This window comes from Halyomorpha halys, unplaced genomic scaffold (assembly GCF_000696795.3).
Source record: "Halyomorpha halys isolate HHAL.00 unplaced genomic scaffold, Hhal_1.1 Scaffold521.1, whole genome shotgun sequence".
In the NCBI taxonomy this organism is placed as follows: Eukaryota; Metazoa; Arthropoda; class Insecta; order Hemiptera; family Pentatomidae; genus Halyomorpha; species Halyomorpha halys.
Window position 1 is genome coordinate 280,795 of NW_027109728.1, and position 6,470 is coordinate 287,264.

The following is a 6,470-nucleotide window of genomic DNA, read 5'->3' on the forward strand; positions in this document are numbered from 1 at the left end:
AAGTGGGCCATGAAGGATTGTGGATTGACGTGAAAGGGACTCAGGATTTTGATTATAACTGTAGGGGAGGGAAGCGGGATAGTAGGGAAAGGGTCGGGTTTGAGGGGTGTTATAACAATTTATTACACAGTCTCCAGTTTTAAGATGAAATAAATTTGATATGAACTATGTGATGAAAATTGAAATGAATACTTTACTTGAGTTCTTGTAATTTGAAATAGTTTTAAAAAAGAAATTTCTAATAGACAGTAAATTACAAGACAATAGTTAAGTGTACTACATTCATAATAAGATGTATTATGTCACTACTTAAACGATGGTTACTATCAACAAGACTGACAGACCACACCCGACCATTTCCTTGCATTGAATCTATGGTCAACAATAAAAACCTCATTTAAAATTTATTTATGCACTAAAATAGATAGCTGAAATTTATGACTAAATTCATCCAAATGTGTCGGTAAATGAAGAAATATCATAGATCTAATTCTGGTCATATCATTCTAAGTTATTAGAAATTTTTCCAACTTTTTAAGTATGTATTACTTTCATATTAACATACCAAAACTATATATTTATAAAAAAAACAAAAAACAACTAAATAATTTAGAAACTAAGACGCCATAAAAATCATTGATAAAAATCTATTGTCATAATTTATTTAGCAACCCACGGAATCATTCTTTAAAAAAAAAAAAAAGATAAATCATTTCAAAATTTAATGATGGAAGGAAAAGCCGGGAAAAGAAAATTATAGCCGTTCCATCTAATTGGCCGTTATTTTCATTCAACAGCAATTTTTTTCACACATCATTTATTCTGGAACTTGCTTTTTTTACTAGTCCCTGGAAAAATTATACTTCTGGAAAAACGTGATACTAATTCTAAAATTAGTAATTTTTCTTGGACTTTGGACGATCCTAATTCTCTATATTTATTTATGATATCGTCTCACTTTGTTTTGTTTAGCTATTTTAGTTTTTAAACAAAAGTTATTTTTAACTAGATTATCCACTTCTAATAAAATAAACTGTAAAGAAACAAATCTAAAAAAAATTGCAATAATTGCGTTTAATCTTTATTGATTTAAAATAATCATATCGCTGCTTGGTTTAAATAGTCACACATATTTTTTTATTTATCGTTTTCCAAAGATCGTACCGTAGACTGGAGTTATTAAGTGACAGTTCTGATAACTTTACGACAGTCTAAGAGGACCTCATTAAAATAGTTCCAGTCTACAATACTATATATTTAGAATAAGTCTAATTCAAAAAACAAATATAAGATTTTAGTTTTTGAGATGTGCCACTTTTTATAAAAAGTATTCATATATTAAAAAATAGATTAATTGAAAATTTAATAAAGTTTATCATACTTAACATTTTTCGCATTCATGATTAAACAGGAGAAGATTTTTGGAATGTTCGGCTCGGCAGCAATTTCAGTCCATGAGAATCCCCTTCTAGGATTGTTACAGGATCTTGAAAGATAAATTGCACTCATCAAGTACGATCGGTGCAATTTCTAGAGTAAAAGATATCTTTTATCATATACTATTATATGTGTATTGTAAGCATTATTCTTTATCATTTATTTAATATGATGATACTTTTTCAATCATAGAACGTGTTAAACGACCTCAAATCGACTCTTTGTAGGAAAGCTTTAAAAAAAGAACAAAAAAAAAAAAACGCTGGCTCGGATGGTAAACATTAAAAAAAAAAGAAAAAAAGAAAACCTTCAAAATGAAATATAGCACAAAATCTAAAATAAAAAGATCCTTCGATATAAACAAAATTAAAATTAAAAAAAAAATTACAAAATTACTTTTTATAAATATAACGGATTGATGAACACCGATGGATCAGAGGTCCGCTCCGTCAAAGTACATGAGTCAAAGAGGAAAAAAAGGCAGTTATCTCGTCCCAATTTTTGATTACTTCAACGAAAGCTGTGTATAATTACTAATCAAAATTGATGAGTCTGCAAAGTATAGGTAAGGGGAATAGAAAATGGCGGCTGTTTGAAAGCGATAAAAAAATTTAATTTTTCATTTAGAGCTCTATATCTTAAAAAGGTAGGAACAACACAAGAAAACCTAATAGAACGTCATTTAAAGATGAGCAAATTTTCTAAAATGTGAGTTCTAATAGAGTTATTTACGTTAAATAGTTTTCGAGATATAGCTTTTTAAAAAGCAACATTTCATAAAAATGTTGTATGGGACGTACTGAAAGATCAGCAGTTAGTGAACTTATTTATCTATTAGCACTCAAATAAAAGCTACTTTAATGGACTATAAAGAAGTTTATGACCTTTACCTTCGTAGGAATAGTAGGTTTCAAGATATAAGCTAAAATAAATTGATTTATAGTTGTTCGGACAATAAGTTTGATTTATGAAAAACTTCATTTCATAAACCATTAGACGTAAAGATGTCTGCCAGCGCTTAAATTAAAGCTAGGTAAATTTACTATAAATTAATTAATAATGTTTATCTTAGTAGGACTAGTAGTTTTTTATGATATTTGACAAAATAAACTCACAAAATGTTAATTTCTAGTTGTTCATATAAAATTTTGGATTTTTTAATAAATATATATCGCTAGATGTCTGCCAACACTCTCCACTGTCTGCCAACACAAGGAAATTTAACTTACTATAAAGTAGTTTATGACACTTATCTTCGTAGGGGTAGTAATTTTTATGATATCCACATATGAATATATTTTTGGCAAATAAAAATTTGTCTCAACAACTATAAATCATTTTATATTAACAAATGTCATGAAAAATAATACTCCTACGAAGATAAACATTATAAACTACTTTATAGCTCATTAAATTAGCTTTAATTAGAGTGCTAATAGACATATGTACGTCAAATGGTTTTTGAGATATAGATGCAAATAAGAACAATAATTGCATACTTACTCTTGAAAATGGTCATACGTAAAACGGTCACTTTTACAACACGGTCACGTGGAAAACGGTCATTGGCTCCCACAGAGATGCTTCAAAAAAGACTTAAATCAAATTAGTCACTGGGCACAAGAAAAGCTTAAATTGAATGCAGAGAAGACTAAGGCAATCGTAATAGGATCCAATCACCTCCTGAAAACTATTCCTCATATTCCAACCTTATTCCTAAACAATAATCCAATACGATTCCATCCATACGTTAAAAACCTTGGTGTCACTATAGACCAAACTCTCACCTGGAAAAACCATGTATCCGATATTTCCCGTCGTACCTTCTTCACCCTAAACGTTTAAATTATCATCGCCACCTACTCCCTTTGGAAACCCGTAGGCTCCTGGTTACTTCCTTAATATTCCCCCACTCTGATTATTGCGGTTTACGGGGGTGTCACTGGGGCTCTCGAAGCAAAATTAAAACGGTTAAATAATTGCTTTGTACGATTCTTCTTTGGGGTCCCCAGGGACGCCACTGTCACCCGATTTTATGAAGAGTTGAAGTGACTTCACCCCTCCTCCCGTCGTAAATATTTTCTAGCTTCCTTGCTCTACCAAATTATCCAATCCCGTCGTCCATCGTACATCTCTGATATCCTTCAATTTAAATCCTCAGCAGTGCATTCCCGCAATACCCGCTCACGGCCTCCAGACTCATATGTAAGTAATTAATTACTAGTAAAACTAATTACTCTAAGGCTCTAAAGCCTAATTTTGACACCTGTACATTATTCTAAACGGACCAATCCCAGAATAAATAAAGATTATTATTATTATTATTACGACACTAAAAAACTAAAATCTTAACTGATTATGCTAAAACCACGTCCAGAAAAAAAATCTGTCAATAGCTGATACAATCATCGATCAGTTACTGCCTCCATTGTAAAGCTCTTTCAAAAAGAAACTCAACTCTAGTGAATCTCTGAAATGATGGAAAATTTTAAATCTTCATTTGTTCCAAATTACTGCACTTTCATGTTATTCTTAAAATTTTAAATCTCTGTCTTTACTTAGGACTACATTTGGGCAAATGACTGGCATGGAATCCCCATACAAGACCAAAAAGACAGGAAACTGCTCATCGATTCCGACTATTACATCATTTAAGTTTCCAATCCATTACTAAAGACTGATCTACACGACTATGAGGCCATCTGGATACGGAGTTGAGCTTAGGGGCTCCATCAAAATATCGAATACCTCCCATATCCAATCTTTATAGTCCAAAATCCTTTGTATAATCTCTTATGCTTCTAATTTTGTCACAAATCAAGTCATCCATCAGGACTTCAATGTTCCATATGTTGCCAATTTAGCTAGAAGCATATACCAATCCTTCCATGATAAACTTCCCAACCACCCAAATCTACTTCTTTATAACCTGGCTTCTCCTTCAATACCTGAAAATCCTACAAGGCATCTTAAAAGAAGATGGCCTCGAGACCTCTTCTAGAAATTTTATTGAAGTTCTATAAATGGATTGATTCTCCACATGTTTGTATTATGTCATTTTGTATCTAATAGCAAATTTAACTGTTTTATACAAATTTTAACAGTAGTAAATAACAATAAATAAATTATTTTAAAAAATCTAAGTATTTTTATAATCTTTAAGAATGCTAAATAATGGTGCAGTGCCCACTATTGTTGCTTTTCTGTACTATGTTTTGCAATTCTTTTTGTGCTTTAAACAGTTTTAAGCTAAAACAGTTAAATAATAACTCAAGAAGAATTGCACCTTTCAAGTGAAACGTTTTCCTAAAATGTATATTATTGATTCAATAATTCATATCTTATGAATAGATATATATAAGCAAAATGAGAATCAGCAGAATACTTCTTTAATAAGAAAAAAATTTCTATTTTTGTCTTTTTTTAATCTAAGGATCATAATAGAATAATAAAGAAATCACTTTTTCGGGAAAAAGGCCTAAACTTATTAAAAAGTAAATTATTCCAACAGAACAGTCACGAAAACGAGGGATACGGAGCACCGGAAATTTGAATAAATAACTTCATAATTTTTTTTCATACAAAGCGAAATTTTAAAACAAACTCCTTTACCCCTCAATTCGTCCACTTTCCTAATTGCATATTGGAAAAAGTTAATGGTTGGACTGAAACTCTTCATTCTGGGACTATTGAATTCCATTTCCATATTCTGGAACTTTTATTTAGAGGGGAATTTCGTAATGGAATTGGCAAACAGTAATACATAAATACCCTGGAAAATAAAATTACATACTTCCTTTTGGGAATGTATAAACATTAGATAGGAAGCATTCACGGTTCTGTGGGCAAGGCCCTGTGCTACTTACTCCAAGGAACCCGGGTTCGAATCCAGTGACAGAAAATTATTAATTCTGTGACTATACCCGTGAGTGGACCCTGTGGGTCGGTAGCCCAAAAGGGTCCACTCGGCATCATAATGTGGAAAACTGAGTAATTCTGACCAAATCACTTCCAAGGATAACCGTTGGTTTAGTGGCAGTACTTCCTTACGAAGTATTGCACTTTCCTGAGTTGTAGTGATACATTCAAAAGATATTTGATGAAAACTCTTAACAATAACTAAAACTTCACAAAATCGAATACAAAAATGAATCAGGTTCGAGAAATTACTTACTCGACTTCTGTAATAAGAATGTTTATTCACAAGATTATTCCTTCTTAAATATGTATTTATACTAGCTGACCCAGCTAGTATAATATAGCATATAGCAACTAGTATAAGTATATAGCTTCGCTATTGCTATAATTGAGGATGTACTTAGATTTAATGATACTATGATAGTTAATTTAAATAATTGTATTTAGTTAAATACAACATATACATATATTTTATTATTATTATTTGGCCACATAAATTGAATCAATATATGCGATGGCATTCATTTTGAGCATCTCTATGCTAAGATTCGACCATTCGCTTTTATATATATATATATGATGTGATAAGACGGTAATTCATTTGATGACAACTAATTTCGCTGTATCATCGTTAATACAGGTCCGATTTAGGTGATTATTTGAGCCAATAGTTTTTAAATAAAATCCCTTCCTACGCCTCATAATTTTCAAAATATTGAAAAAAATGCAGACGGGAAAACTATACAAAGTGTGGTAATGGATTTTTTAGAAGAGAAAAAAAGTCGATATTAGTTTTCAGAACCTCAAGAAACCCTTAAATACGGATTTTCGAAAAAAATGAAAAATACAATTTTTTAGTCCGAAATTTTCGCCCTTAAATATCTTATGATTTTTCATTTCTTTTAAAACTGGTATTTGGTACTTTGGGACAACCCTAAAAACGAATATGATTTCCTTTTTAAAAAAATATTTGCCCACCTACTTTACTCCGTACCTTACGCTTAATTTTGTCCATAACTTTTTTCCACTGAAAAATCTCGGGATTTCTTTATCTTTAAATCTTCCCACGACAAAATGAAACATTTCGAAAAAAACAGCACGAAAATCTGCTTACT